This window comes from Hyla sarda, chromosome 4 (assembly GCF_029499605.1).
Source record: "Hyla sarda isolate aHylSar1 chromosome 4, aHylSar1.hap1, whole genome shotgun sequence".
NCBI classification, from domain to species: Eukaryota; Metazoa; Chordata; class Amphibia; order Anura; family Hylidae; genus Hyla; species Hyla sarda.
In genome coordinates, this window is record NC_079192.1 from 171,728,197 (window position 1) to 171,752,604 (window position 24,408).

Sequence of the window (24,408 nt, forward strand, 5' to 3'; positions counted from 1 at the left end):
CATGTACACCCATCTGTCACCCATGTACACTTTTCTACACCCCTCTGTCACCCATGTACACCCATCTGTCACTGATGTACACTCCTCTATACCCCTCTGTCACCCAGCTACATCCATCTGTCACCCATGTACACTCCTCCACACCCATCTGTCACCCATGTACACCCATCTGTCACCCATGTACACTTTTCTACACCCATTTGTCACCCATGTACACTTCTCTACACCCCTCTGTCACCCATGTACACTCCTCTACACCCATCTGTCACCCATGTACACTCCTCTACACCCCTGTCACCCAGGTACACTCCTCTACACCCATCTGTCACCCATGTACACTCCTCTGCACCCATCTGTCACCAATGTACACCCATCTGTCACCCATGTACACTTTTCTACACCCCTCTGTACACTCCTCTACACCCCTCTGTACACCCCTCTACACCCCTCTGTCACCCATGTCCACTCCTCTACACCCTTCTTTCATCCATGGACACTCCTCTATACCCTCTGTACACCCCTCTGTCACCCATGTACACTCTTCTACACCCCTCTGTCACCCATGTAAAAAAAAGTGCAGAGCCTAATAGGTTTGTTTTGCAGGTTTAACGGTGAAGAATTGTGTGTGGAAGAAATCGTGATGATGGCCCGGACCAGATGGGGAAGAGAAGGCAATGATGCAAATTAGAGAAGACGTCATTTGTGAGTTGCTGTATGAAGCAGCACTTTAAACTACATACCCACTGTTAAAAAGATATAGTGCATTGAGTTTTTTACAGTTTTTTCCTTTTTATTTATTTTTTCTTTGCTCGTCAACCTCTTTAGGGGTACCCCAAGGAAAAAAAAATTTCCGAGGTGTGCCCCGACCCGAAAAAGGTTGGGAAACACTGCATTCAGGGGTTAAGAGCTACTTTAGCACTGTCTAAGAACTTTTCAAATGGTTACTAGGAGAGAAAGTGTCTCCATAAACCCCACTCACTATAACTGCACTGGAACACTTTTGCCCCAACTATGATATAGAATAATGTGGTGAGCTTGGGGGATGTAGGGTGAACAGGGGTGTCACAGAGTAGTGTTGCAGGGTGTAGCATTAACCCTTGATTGTCGTGACGCCAGGGTGCGGGCTTCCTCTAGATATATAAATGTCCTACCGCCACCCATCCCAAGAACGATAGGGAGGAATAGAGGATTGTCCACAGCAGAAGTAGTAATAAACTGGAAATAACTTTACTGCAGATTTTATGCAGATGGCAGATGATAACAAACAGTCTTTTGCAAGAGGACCGGGACTTAGGCTCCTCACAGGTTGGCTGGGACTTTGAGGTAAAATAAGTTTTCATTTTTGTTGTACGCTGTTCCACTGAATTTAGGGGTATGTTTAGGTTCAGTAGTCACGTAGGATTGGTTAGATTTGAGTCGGATTTACTCACGGTTTAGAATGCGCTGAAGTGGAAGGCTTCAGGCCAACTTGTCTTGTAGCTGTGATCACAGATCTGCTTTCTCTGAGATCCCAAGGGAAAGAGAGCAAAGAGAGCGACTATTGGATACAGCGCCCTTTTATACAGAAGGGGCAGGATCAAAGCTTATTGGTTCCAAGACCTGTCAGTCCTAAACCAAGGCATTATGGTTACATCACATGACCTAATCACATGACCTAAAGGTCCATGAACCTTAGCATAACACAATTTTCCATAAATCACGTGACCAAAGGTCCTGTACATAAATTACATTATAATAAAATACATTAAATATATACACTTTTAAATAGCATTATGAGGCGACTAGGGGTTAACCCATCAGGAAAGCTCTACCAGCATGGAGGAACTCTGACTGTGGGGACTTACGACAAAGGTACGGGACCAAGTTCCGTACCGGGACATCACAATAAGCTATATTTTAAGCTAGGTTCACATCATGCTTAAAGTTTATACACTCAGAAATTCTCTCAAATATATCTAAAGTGCCAATATCAATACCCAAATACATGTTTGTTTTTTTTGCCATTTGTTTAGCAGATAAAAATTGTTATCAGAATACAGTTGCATATATCTTTGGAGATCTGTGGACATTCTGTCTGAAAGTGGTGTGGACCCAGTTTTAGATAAATACCGAAATTAGAATTGCCTACAGTTCTCAGGGCCCTCCTAACAAACGTTGCAAAAGAGTGGACCACAATTCTAAAGAGCAAAGGTTATATCCATATATAGTGTTTACAACTGCAAGACTAAAGTAGGAACTTGACTCAGACCTGACTCTGCTACTCCCTTATGAATCATGTATAATGATGACCATGTATAAGACCACATAGAGGAAAGATCTTCAGCACAGCTGTCTTGTATAGGTTTAGCATATCTTTAGTATATGAGCATAAAAGGCACTCCCTCTCAAGACGTTTGTAGGCGGTGCCAAATCATGAGAAAAGGTTCAAGCAGAATAGATGTCAGACGAAGTATACGTAAATGACAGCACTCACCACGTCAATGTGCAAAAGGAGTCTTCAGATATTTATTCAAGGGTCTTCATTCACGGAGGGAGCGAAGGTGCGGGGCGGCAGGATGGTGGAGGCAGGGGAAAAAAACTGAACGCCGGGGCGACGTTTCACACCTGACGGTGCTTTCTCAAGCCCGTGAGGCCTTGAGAAAGCACCGTCAGGTGTGAAACGTCGCATCGGCGTTCAGCCCGTGAGGGCTTGAGAAAGCACCGTCAGGTATGAAACGTCGCCCCGGCATTCAGTCTTTTTCCCCTGCCTCCACCATCCTGCCGCCCTGCACCTTTGCTTCCTCCGTGAATGAAGACCCTTGAATAAATATCTGAAGACTCCTTTTGCACATTAATGTGGTGAGTGCTGTCATTTATACTTCGCCTGACATGATGACCATGTATGTTTAATGATTACTTCGGAGCATTGGGGTTTGCTAGGCTGTCACTGGGGCTGCCTATTCCTATTCTTCTCTTGGCAGCATTGCATATTTTATATCCATTACAGTGTATCATGTTTAGACCATATGTGACAATGCTATAGCAGTACTGGGGTCTAGTATTAGGACTGCTCTGCAGCATAATGGTATAAAAATATAACCATGCCTAGAAGCAGGAAATAGTATCACGCCCCCTCCCGTCCCCTCCCGTCGGCTTGCATTGAGGGGCGGAGCATGATGTCAAACGGGGCGAAGGCGTGACGTCACGCGCTGCCGGCCCTGTAGTCACCCATAATCAGACCCGGAGCAAACACGCTCCGTGGACTGATTACAAACGGGGTGCCGCGTGCATGATCCCGGGCGTCCCCAGCTGCGGGACTCTGGTGATCAGGCATCTCATCCCCTATCCTTTGGATAGGGGATAAGATGTGTAAGCACCGGAGAACCCCTTTAATATGTTTTCACTCAGTCCATCTTGCTGTTACAGTCCACTCGAGATCCAAACTGACTGTAAATCACACTTAAGCATAATCCACCCACCCTAGATACATACAGTAACTCAATACCACCACCTACCCAGTTCTGGGCTGGTAAGTTCCATTACCTCCGATTTGGACTTGACTCTCAAACTGTAATCAATCATTTGCCAAGTTATATTTCATTTAGGGTCATGTTTCTAGACATGACCCTGAAATGGTCGGTCACTGTTGTTTCAACACACTTATTCTTTATATATATTATAAAGAAAAATGCATCTTTTTTTTTCCTTTTATCAGTTTACTTTCCTCTCCAGATCACTCCCCAAATCCTGGAATATCCCTTTAAACATCCTGATTCTGTGAATAGTTTCTCTTGTACAAGTTATTCCTAATATTGCAGCTTAGTCCCATTCATTTCCAGATTTTGAAAGTTTTCTGCAATGGTTTTTTATTTCAAACAACCAGAGAGTTTCAGTAAAGAATTATTACTGGAAATATATTCTATGGTACCAAAGAAATCTCAAGGCAGTACTAATCTCAGCAAATACTCAGCTGCTTCACCTTGAACATTTAGCCTCCTACATACATTCTTACTTGAGAACAAGGACAGTTTATTGAATATTCACGTCTTGGCTGATAATAAATACCTGGTTCTTTCATTTTTTGCCAGGAACTTCCATTGAGGCAGGCAAATATTGTGTTTAATGTTTTAGAATAATTTATGGCTTATAATTGATTTTCTACAGGGTTAATTACCTTTTTTTTTATCCAACTGTGCCTAAAAACTGTATTTATGGCAGCCCAGAGACAGGGTACTTGTCAAGGCAGGGGAAGACACCTGCGGGAAACCTTGGACCTGTAGTTCTACACTGGTCATGGTGTCAGTACTGTTGGTCACACACTACAGGGTTGTTCCACACTACTTTGGCTGGCATAGTGAAAAGGGACTGCACAGTAGACACTAGTGTTTATGGCTCCCCTGTGACATACCCTTAATGATGCCCAACATTATGGCATTTGGAGTTAGGGCCTGGGCAAGTATAAGCGGCTCCTTGCTGTGCTTTCCTAGGCTCTTTTCACTGTAAGCATGTTCTACTGATTTGCTTACAGATAAATGTGGCGCTCCACTTGACAGAGCCATTGGCTCTGTCCACCACCCTTGTGGCCGCAGCCTGCAGGCAACATTATGCGATCACAAGAGGATTAATATCTGTTCCTCTCCTCTTTAGTGCACAAGTGATGTCACTGTCCACTTACAGAGCGGAGATGAAGAGGAAACTCTGGTGGACTGCACAGGAACTTGAAGCAACAGAAAAGAAGGTGTGTATGTTGTTATTTCTGCCTACATGGGGATACTACCAATTGGGGAGACCTACCTACCTACCAAGGGAACAACCTACGGGGGGGGGGGGGATACCTACATGGGGGATACTACCTATTGGTGAGACCTACCTACCAGGAGGGCAACGTACAGGGGGGGATACCTATATGGGAGATAATACCTACTGGGGGCATTACCTATACTACCTATATGGGAGATAATATCTACTGGGGGCATTACCTACAGGGGGGATGCCTACATGGGGGCCTTTCTACCAAGGAAATACTACCTGTTGCCGGATACTACTTACTCAGGGGTCTATTTTAGGAATGTCAACCTTTGTTTTCCAGGCAGACATTCTGCAAATTTTCCTCCATATAAACATACCCTAAGGCAGGGGTCTCAAACTGGTGGCCCTCCAGATGTTGCAATAAATTCCCAGCATGCCTGGACATACCCAGAGAGCCTTTGGCTGTAGCTAACTGCAGCTGACTGCAGCCAAAGGCTGTCCAGGCGTGCTAGGAGTTGAAGTTTTGTAACATCTGGAGGGCCACCAGTTTGAGACCCCTGCCCTAAGGGATTAAAAAGGGTTTGCCCACTATCAGCTTATACATTATGGGTGATATATGTGTGATTACTGAAAACTGCAATGAAGAGAACTGTTGTCCCTGAGTGCGTCTTGAGAATGGAGTGTTAGTATGCTTGCTCAGCCTCTGCTCTATTCAGTGTGTATGGAACTGACATCATAAATCCGATAGCAGTGAATAGAGCAAGGGCCACACATGAGCACAGGGGCATCGCTATAAAGGTTGCAGAGGTAGCAGTCGCACCGAGGGCCTGGTGCCTAAGGGGCTCCAAAGCACATCTGCTCCATAAGAGACCAGCATTATAACGGGCATATGGGGCCCTGTTACAAGTTTTGCATCGGGGCCCAGAAACTACAAGTTACACCTCTGCATGAGCACCATTGCTTCATTTACAATGGTCCCCTGTGATCACACTTGGGACCTTCCATTAGTCCTCAGGAGGCTATGTAAACTCGTTTCTGGCCATTAAGCAACTGTTCATGAATTCATCTCTCATGGAAGATGACATATGTAAAGATGGTTAGCAGGCCTTAGGCTCTTGGTTCTGCTGACCTAAACATAAGTTTCCTTCTGAATAAGGTCCTTTTGAGGTTTATCCGCCGCTTTAGGCCTAAGAGTCCTTTCATTTGAGAATATAAATCAGTCTATTTCTCTTTCTGATGAGATGGACATTTCATGGAATTATTGGGTAAACGCTTACATTTATACTCACAGCGAGCCTCTGCATTAAAGGAAGAGAAAACATCTTTTGGCTTTTCAGGTCCGAGTAGGTCACAAAGCCTCTTAAAGTTACCATATCCCGCTGGATCAAGCCGAAATGAGGGCTTTTAGTAAGAGCTCCCACTGAAGAGTAAGCGTTGCTTATGCAAATCTATTGATATCCCCTTACTGGATGTAAATAATATTTCACTGCCAACCTATCGTGGTGCTAAGTTACTTGCCCATGTTCTCACCTTCCCACCCAGACTCCCACCAGTGTTCTCTTTCTTTCACCAAGTGTGGAACATAGAAGTCTGATGAATATGACAAAAATTCATATGGAAGAAAGGGGGATTTGTGTGGTCACTGGGCCAAACTAGGAATAGGTTTACAGTGCCACCTAGTGGTTATATGCAGTTTAATTAAAAACAACTCAAATTTAAATTTGACCAGGATAAACAACATGCAGATTTTTTCCCTCAATTAAAAATGTAAAGATTAAAGATGGCCTATCTGTTCTGCTTGTAATTAAATCTACAACATTTGAGATAATATTATTAAATACATTTGTACGATTTGTATCCATTAGGATGATAATATCCAAGCACTGCTGGCTCAGCACTGCCTTCCTCCTACAGATAAATACAGAGTGCTTTGTTTAAGAATACACAGCCACTGTTTTCTTGTAGACAATAGGGGCTGTGTCTATTTGATCATGCCATAGAAGTGTTGGCTTTAAAAAAAAATATTGTTCCTCTTTCATATTTAGTTGTGTGGTTCCCCAGTACCCTTGCTGTCCTGTCAGGCAGCTTCCTTCAGTGTCCCCAGGGCCCCTTGCACCTGCCCCCCCTGTACATATATTCTGCAGTGTATTGTATTATAAAATGTGTTGTATCTTTAAGAGTTATGTCATGTGATTGTTACCCAAGAGGTACCAGTGACCAGGTGATCCCAAGAGTGACCAATGGGCTCCCTGCTAGTCTCCCCCATATAATCCCTGGGTGGAGGTAGCTTCTCTCTTAGCTCTTGCTTCCTGCTGAGGTCCAGTGTAGTCGTGCCTAGTGTGTGTGTCCAGAGTGTTGGAGGCCTCAAAGTCAAGTCCTGCAGCCACCATCATTTCAAGCAAGCTAAAGTCACAGCTTTATGAGTCAAGTCAAGTCAGTCCCGGTCACCTGTCAAGTCACCGTGGTCTGCATTTAATTGTCTTATCCTACTACAAGTCCCAGCAAGCCCTTAAGGTCTCTGCATGCATCACTGGCCACCTCCTTGGGCCCTGGCTGAACTGTATAGACCAGTGGTGTTCAACCTGCGGACCTCCAGATGTTGCAAAACTACAACTCCCGCTATGCCCGGACAGCCGTTGGCTGTCCGGGCATAGCGGGAGTTGTAGTTTTGCAACATCTGGAGGTCCGCAGGTTGAACACCACTGGTATAGACTTTACCAACTGTCCACCCTCAGTAAAGCTACCATTGTCAGTAACTTGGCGTCGGAGTCTTTATTGCCCCCGTGCCTAGATCAGGATCCAGCGGTATACCTTCAGGTGGTCTTAGGCTAAACCATGCCCTGGCATCACGAATACAAGAGGTTAATGTCATCTGCCCCTAGGGAAACATCTGCCCTCATCACACCCCGCTACCACTGTTGTTATATATAACATACCACAATGAGCATTCTTGCATATATATATATAGTTACAGAAAAAGGAAATATCCCAAATCCTTCACAAGAGAAACAGTTTGTTAACATTAAACAAGACATCCTGGGTAACAACCATAAAATAAACAGAATAGATCACAATGCCCCGAGTGCCGGATAGACATCTGTATCTATTCACATAAATATGAGCAACAATGTTTCTCCCCAATCCAGTATTTCTCACAAACTGTTGGCAACAAGATTAGGGTAAAATCAGATGCTCACCTTGTCCCATTGTCTTTAGTATCAGATAATGAGTTTGAATGAGAAGTCTTCCGGGCTTTAGCCACTCCTACTCCAGCGTAGTTGATGGCCTGGGCACCTCCGATGTCACCACTCTTCTTACTCTACACACTGAAGTCTTATGAGCCCAGAAGCAGCTTCATTCACAGGGATAGCACTGCTTTTGTTCATGCATGCGTTTTGGAGCAGAAGGATATGTCAATTACGGCAAACTCTCTAAGGATCTTAAAAATAAGAATTGTTGCTCTACATACAGATTGGCAAGACCATAGAACAGAGCTGTAGCACAGTGTGCAAGACCATACAGCTGTTTCACGAACAGGTTTCATTCAGAACGGGCCTCACCATGGTCGTTGAGTACAGGTGCTCAGCATCATATCAAGAGGTTGTCTGACTTATAAGTGCTGCCAGTATTGCTGCAGTGGTTTTAGGGATCGAGCTGTCAGTGCTTAGACCATATTCTGCTCACTAAATCAAATTGATCTGTATGGATGTAGTCCCAGAATAAAGCTTCTTCTAAAGATATTGCACAAGAAAGCCTGCAAACAGTTTACTGAAGACAAGCAGACTAAGGACATGGATTACTGAAACCATGTCCTGTGGTCTGATGAGACCAAGATAACCTTATTTGGCTCAGACGGTGGGAAGTGTGTGTGGCAGCAACCAAGTGTGAAAAAGCAAAGTGGTGGGAGTGTCATGGTCTGGGCCTGCTGCTGGGAGTGCTGCTGGGGAGCCACAATGTATTGAGGGAACCATGCATGCCAGCATGTACTGTGACATAGTGAAGCAGAGCATGACCACAGGGCAGTATTTCAACATGAAAACAACTCCAAACACACCTCCAAGATGAACATGGCCTTGCTAATGATGCTGGTGGTAAGGGTGATGAATTGGCCAAGCATGTCTCCAGACCTTAACCCTATAGATCATCTGTGGGGCATCCTTAAACAGAAGGTGCGGAGCACAAGGTCTCTAACACCCACCATCTCTGTAATGTCATCGTGGAGGGGTGGAATACACTGACAACCTGTGAAGTTTTGGGGGACTCCATGTCTAAGTGGCTTAAAGGGGTACTCCAGTGGAAAACATTATTATTATTTTATTTTTTTCAAATCAACTAATGCCAAAAAGTTAAACAGATTTGTAATTACTTCTATTTAAAAATCTTAACCCTTATAGTACTTATCAGCTGCTGTTTGCTCCACAGGAAGTTCTTTTCTTTTTGAATTTATTTTCTGTCTGACCACAATGCTCTCTGCTGACACCTCTGTCTATGTCAGGAACTGTCCAGAGCAGGAAAAAAATCCCCATTGCAAACCTCTCCTACTCTGGACAGTTCCTGGACAGAGGTGTCAGCAGAGAGCACTGTGGTCAGACAGAAAATAAATTCAAAAAGAAAAGCACTTCCTCTGTAATATACAGCAGCTGATAAGCACTGGAAGGTTTTAATATTTTTAAATAGAAGTAATTTACAAATCTGTTTAACTTTCTGGCACCAGTTGATTTGAAAAATCATTTTCACCGGAGTACCCCTTTAAGGCAGTGCTGAATAATAATGTTGGATACACAAAATATTGACACTTCAGGTCCAATTTGGACAATTTGCGCTTAGGGGTGTACTTGCTTTAGTTGTCAAGGTTTAGACATTAATGGCTGTATGTTGAGTTATTTTGAGGGGACACAACATTAAACACTGTTATCCAGGCTGTGCACTCACTACTGTACATTGTAGCAGAGTATCATTTCTTCAGTGTTGTCACATGAAAAGATATTAAAGGAGTAGTCCAGTGGTGAACCCAGTGGTGAACAACTTATTCCCTATCCTAAGAATAGGGGATAAGTTGCAGATCGCGGGGGGTCCGACCGCTGGGGCCCCCTGCGATCTCCTGTACGGAGCCCCGACAGCCCGCGGGAAGGGGGCGTGTCGACCACCGCACGAAGCGGCCGCCGGCACGCCCCCTCAATACAACTCTATGGCAGAGCCGAAGCGCTGCCTTCGGCAATCTCTGGCTCTGCCATAGAGATGTATTGAGGGGGCGTGTCGGCCGCCGCTTCGTGCGGAGGTCGACACCCACTATCTGGCCGGAGAGCCTGGCCCCCGTACGGAGAGATCGCAGGGGGCCCCAGCGGTCGGACCCCCCCGCGATCTCAAACTTATCCCCTATCCTTAGGATAGGGGATACGTTTTTCACCACTGGACTACCCCTTTAAATATTTGCAAAAATGTGAGGAGTGTACTCAATTATATTACTGTATATACTCACTGACTTATATCTTTAACATTCTGTGTGTCTAGACTTCCATATTAGAAACATGTTTATACTGTACAGCAGCGGTCTTCAAACTGTGACCCTCCAGATGTTGCAAAACTACAACTCTCAGCATGCCCGGACAGCCAACGGCTGTCCGGGTATGCTGGGAATTGTAGTTTTGTAACATCTGGAGGGCCACAGTTTGAAGACCACTGCTGTACAGAATAGCAGATCCTGCTCTATGGAACAGACACTTATTATTTAAAAAATAAATGGAAACCCAAACGAAAGTTATGCTCTTTTGCTCTCCTTCAGGTGATGGGTCTATGGATACACTTGTCATATTGGTTGGGAGAGTGTCATGGTATAAAAAGATCCTTAGAAGGACACAATGTAAAAATGTTTTCTTTTATTAATACCCATAAGGCACTTTTCTTCGTTAGGAGCAAAATGTTGGTTGTCAGTGGTTTTGGGAAACTGGACGACTATAGATGTGTTCTGCCCTGTGCCGGAGCTGCACAGATGCACAGTTGTGAACATGGCTTATCATTCTATTTGATAGCCCTTTGACGTGAACATGCGGCTATACTTATGTGCAGTACTTGTAGTTGCTTAGCTTCTAAAAAGTGTTTTCTCTATGTTTGCACACTAGGGATTTCCTAAGGGAATGACACAATTCTACATAATAATGGATGGTTGTTTTAAATACATTTAATTCTTTGAGTTATTTTAGAAAAACAGTTGGGTTGAAATGTTGCTGATCATATTTATGTGAATTAAATCCCCATAGCAAAAATGTCCTGCTCTGGACATTTCCTGGACAGAGGTGTCAGCAGAGACCACTGTGGACAGACAGAAAAGAAATTCAAAAAGAAAAGAACTTCATCTGTATTATACAGCAGCTGATAAGTACTGGAAGGATTAAGATTTTTTTTTTATAGAAGTATGTTTAACTTTCTGGCACCAGTTGATTAAAAAAAATAATAATTTCCACCGGAGTACCCCTTTAACTTAAAATATTTTCATAATATTAGTAATATGTTACTGTTCCTTCATTAGGCTGAAAACCAGCAATTTGATGCTGTATGTGGATGAAATGCGGCAGTCAGTTGCTGAATGAGTTTGTTTATGGATCTTGTTCTTCTCTTTTAACACTAGTTAAAGGGTGCCTCTCATCAAAAAAAACTTTTGATATATTATAGATTAATGTATGCAGAGTAACTTTACAATTGCATGTTATTAAAAAGTATGCTTCTTTCTATTTCATTTTCCACTTTGAAGAAATGACCACTAGGGGTCTCCCTACCAGTCCTGGCAGCAAGCATTTCAGACTCATGCTGGTGTCCTAAACACTACGAGCTGCCAGTCTGCTTTGTTCACAAAGGAGAACACTCAGAGCTGCCAGCCTGCTTTGTTCACAGCCTGTTTGGCAGTGAACAAAGCAGGCTAGCAGCTCTGAGTGTTTAGGACTCCAGCATGAGTCAGAAATACTTGCTGACAGGACTGATCGGGAAAAATACCATAGAAAGAAGCATATTTTTCATTAACATGCTATTGGAAAGTTATTCAACATTCATTAATCTAAAATATATCAAAAGTTTATTTGATGAGAGGTACCCTTTAAAGCATGCTTGCCCACTTGACCTTCAGGGGGAGTCTGTATAGACAGCTTCCCTCCTAAAAGATATGGTAGGTTTGGCCTTTCACTCTTATGCCAGATAACAAACCTTGAGCCAAGCAATGACCTCTTGTTTAAGTTAAGAACAGAATAACATCCTGAACTTTATCAGTATTATAAGAATTTCATTAGTATTGTTTCGCTTCCTTGTTTGTTTCAAGGCTAATATGTCTCTCTGTAAGACTTATAATGGTTATATTTTACAGATACATAATGTAATAAAGGTGGTGTATGTCAGAAGAATTCATTATCACAGTCAAGGGCATACACAATGCCTCCAAACCAAGAGGAAGATGCTCCTCTTAATTTGCATCCTAAACAATTCACAAATGTGATCTATTACCCATCCACCATATTTTGACCCTACCAGTGCCGGTCACAGCACCATGTCCTTCTTTTCCCTCTCACAACAGAGCCTACAAATAAGTCATTGGAAATGAGAATGATCAACACGTTTCTGGTTGTAAGCCCTTAGTCATGATCTAGCCAAGGGCTAACAGCCAGAAGAATGCTGAATGTTCTCTTTTCCCCTACATTTTCTGTTTGCTGTGTATAAATGGCTGTGTTTTTATGGATTTCCAATAAAGTCTTCAAGCATTTATCCAAATGTATGTTTTTTTTTTTTATTGTTATGATGTAAACATGATCGTCTAGCCAGGCCACCTTCCTCTAATGCTCTATAGTCCAGTTTTGATGCTCACTTACCCATTGTAGGCATGTTTGGCAGTAGACGGAGTTAGCATGAGTACTCCCTGACTGGTCTGTGGCTATGCAGCCCCATACACAAGTGTTCTGACATCTTTCGTTCATTGCCAGCAGAAATTTTTCAGCAATTTGTGCTATAGTAGCTCTTCTGTAGGATTGGACCAGACAGGCTAGCCTTTACACTCCATGAATATCAATAAGCCCCGGGTGCCCCATGTCACTGTTCACCAGTTGTCCATCTTTGGACTACTTTTGGTAGCCATTAATCACTGTATACCAAAAATACCCCACAGGACCTGAGGTTTTGGAGATGCTCTGACCCATTCATCTAGTCATCACAATTTAGCCTAAGCATAGTTGCTTACATTCCTACACTGCCCCATTTTGCCTATTCTGCTTCCAAAACATGAACTTTAAAAGGGCACTCTGCCCCTAGACATCTTATCCTCTATCCAAAGGATAAGGGACAAGATGTCTGATCGCAGGGGTCCCGACACCAGGGACCACCTGCATCTCCCTGCTGCACCCGGTCGTCACGCCTCCTCCCATAGACTTGCATTTAGGGGGCATGGCCATAACGTCACGGGCCTTCACCCCGCATCGCCAGTCATCAGGCACGGAACAAAGTTCACTCCGTGCACCAGATGAATGGGGTGCTGCAGCCAAGATTGTGGGCGTCCCCAGCAGTGAGACCCCCGCGATCAGACATCTTATCCCCTATCCTTTGAATAGGGATTAAGATGTCTAGGGGTGGAGTCCCCCTTTAAGAACTGACTTCAGTTTCTGCCTAATATATTCTACTCCTTGATGGGTACCATTGTATGCCATTGTGCCATTCAATAAGTAAGTTTACTTCATGTCAGTGTCTTTAAATATTACTAAAAAATTATTATTAGCGGCTGTCATGATGTCATTATTGTTCCAAAGTAGATATCTCAAAATTAGCTGAAATACCTTAAAGTGTCCCCTAGTGCTTTTTTTAACAAATGACTATTGTGCAACACTGTATTATATTGACCTTTTCCCTGCATTTCCATATGGTTCATCTCCAATGAAGAGACCCAGCACCATAGAATGACATTACACTTGGTCTCACTGTTGGAGATTTGTCCTATGGAGATGCAGGGGGAGGTCTGTCTCATATGGCACATCGCTATAGAGAGGAGAGCAGCTGGGAGCAGGGAGAAAAGCTCCATAGACTTATGATGCTGATCAAAGGTCCAGCTGGTGAGTGAATCACACAGCTGTGTGCTTCTCCGAGCTATAGATTGGTGGGGGTCTCAGCAGTAAGACCACAACCACCAAAACCATCAAAACATTTTCTTTTAATGACTGTTAATTTTTAAGGTATTTCAGCTAATTTTAAGCTATCTTCTTTTTGGAGCAAGACATTATGAGCAATAGTCAGTTCCAAATGTCAAAATGCTTTAAAGGGAATTTCCATTGACAGTACTTTCTGATATGTGGCTGCTTTAACATTTAGGGTACGTTCACATGAAAGAATTTCGGTGCAGAATCCACCAGAAAAACTCTGCATAGAAATTCCGTTGCGGCAGAGTCCCATTAGTTTCAATTCCAATTGTGCTCTCTGCCGGAAAACAAAACAAAACATGTTCATTGTTTTGGCAGAATCCGCTTTGAAATGCATTGCCGTTAATGGAGACGGAGCATTTACGAGCGTTGCTAGCGTCTGCAGAACATGACATTTTGCTACTTTTCTACCACGTGAACAAATCCTTTGGTGAAAATCATCTTAGTTTTAGCACTACATACTCCAATATGGCATAATAAACAGGGTTGTCAAAAAATGCATTTAATACTCAAACAAGACAAACAGTGCAGACAAGTAAGAAAACAACTGCCAGTAACAAATAAAATTACACTTGTCACTCTCTAAAATGAGGGTCATGTAGAATTCAAAGGAGTATTCCAGGAAAAAACTTTTTTTTATATATATCCACTGGCTCCAGAAAGTTAAACAGATTTGTAAATTACTTCTATTAAAAAATCTTAATCTTTTCAGTACTTATGAGCTGCTGAAGTATAGTTGTTCTTTTCTGTCTAAGGCTAAGTTTCTACTTGTTTTTTTTTTTTGTTTTTTTTTTTAAACGCCCAAAAAAAAACAAAAAAAACTATTCTGCCACATGGCTTTTTTTCGGCCAAAAAACAATGCGGCCAGATGTTAGCTGTAAATCAATGAGAAATCTCAAAATTGTTTTTCCACTTGGCGTTTTTCAGTTTGTCGTTTTTTAATCCATTTGGCGTTTTTAGAACATCACTCATTCATATTTCCTGCTGAGAGCTGTGATTGGCTGCAACCATCCGGCCAATCCCCGACACGGAAAATGGGCGGAAAATATGAATGAGATGTTCTATTCACATCACTGGCCAGAGTACAGAGCAGAGATGTGAGCGCTGTATAGAGCCGCTCCGCATCTCTACTATATTATGGACAATCGCATCGGGCTTCAGGACTGACACCTGAGGCAATATGTCTATTAGTACAGGTACTATTACTCCCATCATGGAACATTCTGTTCCATGCTGGGAGTAGTAGTACTACCTGAAAAATTTCATAAAATAGAGGGAAAAAAGTGAAACACACACTTTATTAAAAATGAATAAAAATTTTGTTATAAAAAATATTAATTTCATTAAATATTCGTTTTACTTCTATTTAAAAATCTTAATCCTTTCTGTACTTATGAGCTGCTGAAGTTGAGTTGTTCTTTTCTGTCTAAGTGCTCTCTGATGACACGTGTCTCGGGAACCGCCCAGTTTAGAAGCAAATCCCCATAGCAAACCTCTTCTACTCTGTGCAGTTCCCAAGACAAGCAGAGATGTCTGCAGAGAGCACTGTTGCCAGACAGAAAACAACAACTCAACTTCAGCAGCTGATAATTATTGAAAGGATTAAGATTTTTTTAATAGAAGTAATTTATAAATCTGTTTAACTTTCTGGAGCCAGTTGATATATCAAAAAAAAATTTTTTCCTGGAATATCCCTTTAAGAACTAAATATCTTTTCAATTTATTTTTATTTCACCACCCTTTACAGGAAATGTGATAATTTCCTGGAAGTGTAACTTCCCAAGCTCCCATGCAGGACTGACATACTTATATAAACCCACCCCTGAGTAGAGTGGGGGTAATCTAGATACCTGTTAGGTGGAGCAGGAAACTGATGATTCTCTGCTCCACTAGAGTTTTAATTTATCTGTGCCCTAAGGGCACTTTTTGTACTCTAGTTAAAGCAACATTGGCCAGCAGCTATGTGATGATGCCTCCTCCGCAGTGCCAGGGATCTAAAGATGGAGATATGAAAAGGGCAGGGGCTCAAGTCCACTTTCCATATACAGTGTGTGCACGTCCCTGCTCATGTGGGTGCCACAGCTTCTTCAATTATTACATCAATTTCAAGCTGGTTTGTACTTACAAACGAGGTATTGGAGCATTGCCCTTTCATTTTAATGGATCAGCACCTCAATACCTTACATTTCTGTATGTACTTAGCTGCCCTCCAGACAGATATAGCCTATATCACACTAACCCAAATAAAGTCTTCTCCCAAAAGAAGAGATGGTCATCAGTAGTATTTGTGTATTTTCTTATTTTTTTTATTTTTTATTTGCTAAGGAGCATTGCTTAAAAATAAGTCTAAGTCTAAGTCTAAGTCTGTGTCTAAGGTATCTCTAGCCAACCAGTACCCTGTTTTGTACTGATAATGGTGCGATATTCTCACAACAGATGTCTACAGACGACCCATTGTGGGAGGACACTCAAATTTACTAATAGATCATCTTTCAGGTGGAAAACTAAATTGCATTCTTTTTCCACTCTACATTACAAACCTAGTGTCCTGACTGAACTTAAAGCAGCTACTTCACTCTGCTATTGGGTTCCTGATGATTCTTAAGTGGTTATTGATTTTTTTTCTCTACCCGACTCAGGACGGCATTAACTAAATTGGATGTCATTGAAGTGGAGAGAAAGTCAAAGTGAAACAAACTGCTAACTATAAAGGCTGATGTACAGATCAGAACCTTGTACATAGAGCCTGTATAGCTAATTTAGTACCATACAGTCTCCATGTATTGTTATACAGGCTTCTAAAACAAATGCAATGTCCCATAGCCTTTAAAGGGGTTATCCATCATAAGATGACTTTAGTACTTACTTGTCAGACAGTAATAGACATGCTTAGGAAGGATCTGTGTTTGCCTTGGGGATAAAAGGCTCTGTTGTACGTCTACCATAACGTTGCTGCTTTCATTTTTTGAGCACCCATTGCAGCACAGCTGAGCTCCCTTCCATGTGTACTGTGCTTGAAACTACAATTCTCTTCAGCCCTGTGGAGAATGATCTCCCTCCCACCCAGCAGTTGCTAAAACAATTGAAGCACTGCCATGCTCCCTTTCAGCACCTTACTAGTGGTGTAATGTCTCAGGCCACACTGCAACCTGGATAAAACTGAGACAACACTCATTTTGTATGCTATTTAAAAGAAACATCCAGAGCAAAGATCTTAAAAGATTGCTAAACGAGTCTTCAAACTCGTACTGACACTACATTATGAACCCCACTAACTTTACAGCCTATGTGGCATAGTAAAAAGAATCCTTGAATACCCCTTAAGGGTATGTTCACACATACGCAGATTTGATGCACAAGATTTGATGCACAGGATTTTCTGCTGCAGATTTCAATGTAAACTAAATGATTGAGCACAGCTTCTAATCTGCAGTTACAAATCCTGCGCTTCAAATCTGCACAGGATCATTTATGTGTGAACCTACTCTAAATGGGATTTTATTTGCGGATTTTGTTTTAAGAATTGAACAGTTGAAATTCAGATCAATGTCAAAAAGTTACATGCTCAAAGTACTATGCAGGACTAAGGTTGTGATCTCCAATTGATACGTCACTGTCTATGTGTCCACCTGTCTTCATTTGATTGTTTGCAAAATTCAATAAAGAGTGAAGCTTTTACCATGAGCTGTTGTGCTGGACAATAGTTTTCCTTCTTCAGTTTTATTGGGTGTCTTTCCAGGCCAGTTTGTATTGCACCAGGTGTTTTGGAGTGAGGTGACTGGACTCTTTGGGGGAGATTTATCAAAACCTGTGTAGAGGAAGAGTGGTGGAGTTGCCCATGGCAACCAATCAGATCGCTTCTTTCATTTTTCACAGGTCTCTTTAAAAATGAAAGAAGCGATCTGATTGGTTGCCATGGGCAACTGCTCCACTCTTCCTCTGCACAGTTTTTGATAAATCTCCCCCTTTGTTACTATGTGCATGAACATGGTCACTGAAATCTCATTGAAATTAATAGAAGTCTGATAACAGGCAGAATCCACATGATGCGGAATATGTGTTACATTCACTGTGGATTCTGCCAGAAATTACTCCTTGTGTACATACACTTTACCTTCCTACTGTTTTCGCTTCACTTCAACTGCTTTAAAAAAAAAAATGCTGTAAGGTAAACCACCCTCAGTCAGTAAAAAAGCACAACTTGGCTCCATTTACTTTAATGGAACTGAGCTGCAATACCACAGACAACCTGAGTACAGATGTGGCGAGGTTTTGGGTAAAAATCAGCTCTGTTTTTCTAATCCTGGATAACCCCTTTAATGAAATTGTCATGATAATAAAGTTGTTTTCATGCAGTCACATAGTATTTATGTGCCACAACACCACAGTTTGACAAAACTAATACACTGCTCAAAAAAAAAAAGGGAACACGAAGATAACATATCCTAGCTCTGAATGAACTAATTGTATGAAATACTTTCATCTTTACATAGTTGAATGTGTTGACAACAAAATTACACAAAAAATATCAATGGAAATCAAATTTATCAACCCATGGAGGTCTGGATATGGAGTCTCACTCAGGCTGATCCAACTTTGATGTAATGTCCTTAAAACAAGACAAAATGAGGATCAGTAGTGTGTGGCCTCCACGTGCCCGTATGACCTCCCTACAACACCTGCTCCTGATGAGGTAACTGATGGTCTCCTGAAGGATGTCCTCCCACACCTGGACTAAAGCATCTGCCAAGTCCTGGACAGTCTGTGGAGCAACGTGGCGTTGGTGGATGGAGCGAGACATGATGTCCCAGATGTGCTCAATCGGATTCAGGTCTGGGGAACGGGCGGGCCAGTCCATAGCATCATTGCCTTCCTCTGCTGACACACTCCAGCCACATGAGGTCAAGCATTGTCTTGCATTAGGAGGAACCCAGGGCCAATCGCACCAGCATTTGGTCTCACAAGTGGTCTGAGGATCTCATCTCGGTACCCAATGGCAGTCAGGCTATCTCTGGCAAGCACATGGAGGGCTGTGTGGCCCCCCAAGGAAATGCCACCCCACATCATTACTGACCCACCGCCTATCCGGTCATGCAGGAGGGTGTCGCAGGCAGCAGAACATTCTCCACGGCGTCTCCACACTCTGTCACGTTTGTCACATGTGCTCAGTATGAACCTGCTTTCATCTGTGAAGAGCACAGGGTGCCAGTGGTGAATTTGCCAATCTTGGTGTTCTCTGGCAAATGCCAAACGTCCTGCACGGTGTTGGGCTGTAAGCACAAACCCCACCTGTGGACGTCGGGCCCTCATACCACCCTCATGAAGTCTGTTTCTGACCGTTTGACCACATTTCAGGGCTCTGGCAGTGCTTCTTGTGCTCCTCCTTGCACAAAGACAGAGGTAGCGGTCCTGCTGCTGGGTTGTTGCCCTCCTACTGCCTCCTCCACGTCTCCTGATGTACTGGCCTGTCTCCTGGTAGCGCCTCCATGCTCTGGACACTATGCTGACAGACACAGCAAACCTTCTTGCCACAGCTCACATTGATGTGCCATCCTGGATGAGCTGCACTACCTTGTGTGGGTTGTAGACTCCGTCTCATGCTACCACTAGAGTGAAAGCACTGCCAGCATTCAAAAGAGACCAAAACATCAGCCAGAAAGCAAAAACTGAGAAGTGGTCTGTAGTCACCACCTGCAGAACCACTTCTTTATTGGGGGTGTCTTGCTAATTGCTATAATATAATATGCACAACAGCATGTGAAATTGATTGTCAATCAGTATTGCTTCCTGAGTGGACAGTGTGATTTCACAGAAGTGTGATTGACTTGGAGTAACATTGTGTAGTTTAAGTGTTCCCTTTATTTTTTTGAGCAGTGTACATTTGTACAGCAATTTTACTATATGACCACAACATGTGAGCACAGCTTTCAAGCCATTGCTGACTTTCATATACAGTATTCTTACAATGTATTTTGTTTCCAGATTGCATGAATTCTAATCCTATTTAGATAATAGGCTACACAGTAAGTCTCTTCAAGGATTCCAGTAAATAGAACAGACCCTATCTTCATTACTGGTCAATAGCGTTACGGACAAATCTGTATCTAGGCCAGAAAAGAAAGCTTATTGCTCTGGTTCATAAAACCGATAAGTGTCTACCACAAAAACAATCACCACCAATAAAAAATACAAGATCAAAATCAATCTTTATTACACAAATTACATTACAGACAAGAATAAAAGATACCCCAAAGATCCCCTAAAAAACATGCACCCCAAATCCACTGGTGCACCAACAAGGCAGTCTATAGATGGTATTTATACAGCGCACAGGAAGGCAGGAAGTAAGTCAGTAAGACCAAGTGCAAAAAATCAATAGTAAAGTGCAAAGTGCAAATAACATCAATAATAATATACATTACCTGGGGTGCTCATGATGCCTGTAGCCATATGGTGACCAGTGTGAACCCTTGACGATCATTTTGTGGACTAATCCACTTTGTTATTGCTGTGGTTCACTTATGCAGAACATTATATCCTTAAACTCAGGAAAAAAAACAGTATCCACTTGAAGCAGAACAGAAAGATTTCTGTCACTATATTTTTTTTTTAAATCCACTTGTTTTTTGGAACATTCCCCAATAAAGTCAAAAAGAGATGGAAACTGAGTTGTTTGGTGTCTACTTTGGCAGATGAATGTTACAAAGATTTCTGCATATATATATATATATATATATATATATATATATATATATATATGTGTGTGTGAATTCGGGTAGAAAACAGACATGGTGCACATCTACAATCTTGTATAATGATCTGATTGCTTCTCAGCATAATATCAAAAACTAACAGGTTGTTAGTATACATTTTTGATCAAAAAGTACAAGCCCACTCGCCACGTCAAGGCCACCTATTTGGAGTGGGTCCCTAATGTCCCTAGCATAAAATGGCGTAGCACTGGGCGGCGACCGCTACCGCCGCGACACCAGTGCCCATGGGGGAGAAAACGACCCACTGGCAGAGCGGCCCCAATGCCACTCAAACCCGTCTATGGGTCGCACCTCCCCGCAGACACGGTGCCACGGCCGCCGCACAGCACCACACCAGTGTGAACAAGGTGTAATAGTTCACTTACCATGCTCTCCCAGTCAGACTGGGAGGCTGCTAGGAATATATATAGGGTAATAAGCAAAGCAGCTCATTACATCACCTTTTCAGGTAATGTTCCCTGGTATCAGCTTAGCTCCTGTGAAGGAATGTAAAAAGCTGAACGGGATTTTATGCCAAGCCAGACTACTCCCCAAAAGGGAAGTTTCTACCCATCTGCAGACAGCTGTTTCGTGGTTTTTGCCACTCGTCAGTACAGAGCAGGGTGATCTGGCTTGGCTGGGGTAAGAGGCCTGAGAGCAGCTAAAGGGGCTGAGTATTTACCTCAGGGCGAGGCCACCATTCCTGGTGTAACGGAGCTTCAGAAGGCCATTAAGCACTCCGCGGGCATTCTGGGTAGGGGAATATGCAAAGCAGCTCATTTTTTTTATTTTATCTAAAGCCGAGGAACGTGCTCTCGATTCACCCAAAGTGCAAGAAAAAGTGAAAACGTGTTACACAAAAAAAACGTGCACAAAGGATGCGGTCTATCGCAAGCCCTTCTCCGATAGGAGAGAGGCCCCCCAACAAACCTTACCCTTCGCCTCCGGACCAAAAGGTACCTGCGAGGTTCCAGGTTCGATGTCCTTTTTCGCCGAAGCTACTAGGGGACCACAAATGCTCCCAGCATCCCCCTTGGCGTTAGCCAAGGTATCTTCCCACAGAGCCGATAACGGTAGGTACCCTGCCAAAGCAGGAGTACCCGAGGTGTTTGCAGGGAGGTGCGGAACCTAAGGGCCACACAAACCTCCCCTAGACCGCCAGGAGGGACACCCAGAAGGGCTACCGCATCCTGACAAATCCTGTGAACACACAACACGCAAAAAGTGACACAGTGAGACAAAAAGAAATAAATAAGTGAATGTGTGCAGATATACTGCCCGGACATCCGGCCGGATCTATAAAAATTTCTCTGATCCTAGCCAGAAGGCCGGGAATCAAGAGGTGAGTGCCACAAGGTGAAGAGATTATGGTGCCCGTGCTTCAACTCAGTGAGCCAATACTCCCAGTGAGTTTCAGCACCTCGGGGTCACCACTCCCCGAGGCACAAAAGTACCTCGGCTCTAGACCCTCTCAGCCTCATGGCGAGACCCGGAGGGAACAGGTCACATCGGGGCAGCCGTCAAGCTGATTCCTCAGAACCAGCCCCGGAAAGCCCTGGTACACCTGCATCCTCCATGCAGCACCCATCCCCACCAGCCCCATAATGGCGTCACAGTCCACCGGCATGAAAAACTGATAAGAACAGATACTACACTTGATCTTAGCCAAAAGGCCGAGAAGCAATATGCAAAGCAGCTCATTACATCACCTTTTCAGGTAATGTTCCCTGGTATCAGTGCAGACCAGTTGTTACGATCACACCCTATCGGTCCAGCCAAGACATTAGAGAGAGTGTGATGGTGCAAGGGTTAAAGCTGCCAGACCTCTGGGTATCCACTGCTAGTCCCAGCAAGTCACCAAATTAACCCTTAGATAAACGTGTTTCCACCAGAGCTGCCTTCAGAAAGGTGAGCTCATATTTTTAGAGATCAAAGACCAGAGCTGATTAATTAAACATTTAATCTGATAAAAGGTGCTATGCATAAAAATAAACAGTGCTATGCATAAAAACAGTGCTATGCATAAACATAAACAAATGACATACAGTTACAAAAATATGCAAGAGTTTAGCAAAAGTTTGGACACACCTTCTCATTCAGAGTTTTCTTTATTTTCATGACTATGAAAATTGTAGATTCACACTGAAGGCATCAAAACTATGAATTAACACATGTGGAATTATATACATAACAAAAAAGTGTGAAACAACTGAAAATATGTCATATTCTAGGTTCTTCAAAGTAGCCACCTTTTGCTTTGATTACTGCTTTGCACACTCATTCTCTTGATGAGCTTCAAGAGGTAGTCACCTGAATTGGTCTTCCAACAGTCTTGAAGGAGTTTCCAGAGATGCTTAGCACTTGTTGGCCCTTTTGCCTTCACTCTGCGGTCCAGCTCACCCCAAACCATCTCAATTGGGCTCAGGTCTGGTGACTGTGGAGGCCAGGTCATCTGGCGCAGCACCCCATCACTCTCCTTCTTGGTCAAATAGCCCTTACACAGACTGCAGGTGTGTTTGGGGTCATTGTCCTGTTGAAAAATAAATGATGATGCAAATAAACACAAACCGGATGGAATAGCATGCCGCTGCAAGATGCTGTGGTAGCCATGATGGTTCAGTATGCCTTCAATTTTGAATAAATCCCCAACAGTGTCACCAGCAAAGCACCCCCACACCATCACACCTCCTCTTCCACACCAGCACACCTGTGAAGTGAAAACCATTTCAGGTGACTACCTCTTGAAGCTCAACAAGAGAATGCCAAGAGTGTGCAAAGCAGTAATCAAAGCAAAAGGTGGCTACTTTGAAGAACCTAGAATATGACATATTTTCAGTTGTTTCAAAATTTTTTGTTGTGTATATAATTCCACATGTGTTAATTCATAGTTTTGATGCCTTCAGTGTGAATCTACAATTTTCATAGTCATGAAAATAAAGAAATCTTTGAATGAGAAGGTGTGTCCAAACTTTTGGTCTGTACTGTATATATTCACAGTTTTTCCTACCTAATCCTTGTGGGAGAGGAAAAGCAACGTAGGAGGAAGTTCTTGTCCTCATTTTCCAACGCCATAATTTCTCTTTATATCCTGACCTTATATCCCGTCCTCATATCCTGACTTCATATCCTGACTTCATATGCCGTCCTCATATTGCGACCTCATATCTTGTCCTCATTTCCCAAACATATATTCCGACCTCATATCCAGTTCTCATATCCCATCCTCATATCCTAAACTCACATCTCAACCTCATATCTTGTCCTAATTTCTCAAACCCATATTCTGACCTCATATCCCGTATTTATATGCCATCCTCATGTCCCAACCTTGCATCCCGACCTCATATCCCGTCCTCATATCCCCACCTCATATCCCTTCCTCATATCCTGTCCTTATATCCCGACCCCATATCCCGTCCTCACATCCCAACCTCATATCCTGTCCTTAGATGGGGCTGAGTTGTGATGAAGAGATTGTAATCTGAAAATAGATGGGATGTGGCTTTGTGGGCGAAGTTATGGCTTTGTGAAAGGTCATAGCTTGCGGTAGAGGTGTTGCTTGCAAGCCAAACTGAAGCACTCACCAGGAGATGCAGAGCGCACTTGTAAGGTAAAGTACAGGAAGTCCCATAGACATACTTATTTGACTATCCTATATATTTATTTTACATATAAGTAACATATATACTAAGTATTATTGGAATATCTCCAACAGTTTGGAAGTTATGCTGGAACATATCTTTCCATAGACTTACATATGACTTTAA

The 24,408-nt window shown here is 42.9% G+C and overlaps 1 pseudogene; it reads right to left on the bottom strand.

Annotated features, from left to right (window-relative positions):
• Positions 1 to 22,216: 22,216 nt before the first annotated feature.
• Positions 22,217 to 22,326, bottom strand: LOC130267840 (U2 spliceosomal RNA; annotated as a pseudogene).
• Positions 22,327 to 24,408: the final 2,082 nt, after the last annotated feature.